The sequence below is a fragment of the Henckelia pumila genome, chromosome 3, assembly GCF_033568475.1.
Source record: "Henckelia pumila isolate YLH828 chromosome 3, ASM3356847v2, whole genome shotgun sequence".
Classification (NCBI taxonomy): domain Eukaryota; kingdom Viridiplantae; phylum Streptophyta; class Magnoliopsida; order Lamiales; family Gesneriaceae; genus Henckelia; species Henckelia pumila.
In genome coordinates, this window is record NC_133122.1 from 196929515 (window position 1) to 196931741 (window position 2227).

Below are 2227 nucleotides of genomic sequence, written 5' to 3' on the forward strand. Positions count from 1 at the left end.
CTTTGATTTGGAGTAAATAATTAATAATATACGTAACAACTTCTCCCAAGCATTTATTTCGTAACAGAAGTCAATTGAATCATCTGCAACGCGCTTATTTTATGAGCTTTAAATGGCCGACCCGTTTGCAATTAATGGAAGCTAGCTAATGTCAGTATGTCACCTCTTTTTCAATATTATTTTCTGTAAAAATCGAACACATGCATGTTTTGACATTTAGGTGGTGTTTGCAGCTTCTACTGCAAAAATAATTAATGATCGTTTTTCACTTTTTTTTCAAAAAAAAAAAAAATCAGTTTTGGTGTTTTTAATCTCAAATTTGGCTTTTAGTTTTTCTCGGTTTAATTCAAATATGAAAGCTGATCTCATTTTCGTGGTAAATGAGATCTTACATATACAGACATTGCTCAAGTAATATCTAAAGTTGGAGATTTATCAATACACTTGGGATCCACTAATTGTGATTATTCAAAAATCCTGAAATTTTTTTAAATGAAAAAATAATAATAATTTTGAAGTACACTCCATCCAATATTTTTTGTATTCAAAATTACTATTTATGGTCATAACACACCGTCAAATATTATCTTTTGCAAACACTGTAAAAAGAATATTTATTTTATTTTTAATTTAAAAAACCAGTATTATAATTTAAACAAAAACTTTTATGAGACGGTTTTAAATGTCATTTTATTTAGTCTTTTATATGAGTTATCCATTAAAAAATATTACATTTTATGCCAAAGTATTACTTATTATTATAAATATGGGTAGGGTTAACCCGTCTCATGAATAAAACAATCTCACAGGAGTGTTAATCTATAATTTATAGTAACCTATTTACCTACATTCTACCTTAACAAATTTTCAGATTTTCATTTTTATTATCAAAAAATATCGACATCTATAAATTTAATCACTTATCTAAAAATATCATCTAACAATCTCGTGAGGCACTTGAATTTGATTGAGTTAATGCTCTAATACCTAGATCCAGATAAAATCGGTTTAGATATGCCAATATGGATTTGCATAAAAGATGTTGACTCATTCATCGCATCACCTAAAACTTATCCACGGCGGCTTAGATTTGGGGATGCTTCTTTATTTCAAAAGTCAAAGTTTAAGAGAAAAAAATTAGATTAATTTTGACATAATTGGTTTTTGATATGTTTAGAAAAATCTCGGTTCAGTCCTAAATGTTTGGACACATTCCCGGTTCAGTCCTAAATGTTTGGACGTTCCCGGTTTGGTGCTAAATGTTTCTCAAAAGTTCCCGGTTCAGTTCTAAATGTTTATACGTTCTCGGTTTGGTCCTAAATGTTTCTCAAAAGTTCCCGGTTCAGTCCTAAATATTTTTACATTGCCGATTTCGTGCCAAATATTTCTCAAAAGTTCCCGGTTTGATCCTTCCATCTACTTGTGTGTTAAAACTAACACCGCATAGTGTTATATCATTTATGATTGAGTTTTATATTATTTATTATATATTTAACATTAAACAAGTTGTAAATAAAACACAAATTTATTAGAGCTTTTATCCAAATTTAAATCAATTTTACACAATGTTCAAAATGAAAATATTAAATTCATGATGCTACAAAATAAAAACTTAAATAAAATAAACGAAACTTGAGGAATTAAAATTTAATGATGTTATTTCACATTTCTATTAATTTTGTTATATTCTCATTCACGATGCTTGCACATTTAAGAAAAAATCTGGAGGTTGGAAAAAGATATATATCTTTTTAAAACTCTTTTTATAATTTAAAAAATTAGTATTTGAGAAAAATTTACTATTAAATAAAACTTAATTTCATATCACTATTTCAACAGTGGTCAAATAATTCATTATATTTTCTCAATTGTTAACCATAAGTATTCTTCTCTTGAAAAATTTGTTGAAAATTTCAAATATTTTGTGAAATAAGTAATACTAGTTATTTGATAAAACATTTGTTTATTTGTTTATGATTGATAATTTTTTTAACTATAAGATTGCACGGTTCAATTATATTTTTATTCTATAATTTTATTTTGCATAATTTATATTATATTTTCATTTGAAAGAAATTCTTGTTCATTTATTATTATTATTATTATTATTATTATTATTATTATTATTATTATTATTAGCTTCTATTTTATTTAACTTTGTCTTTTGTTTATAAGTTTTTTTTTATCACACTTTGTTTGTAGATGGAAGGACCAAATCGATAACTTT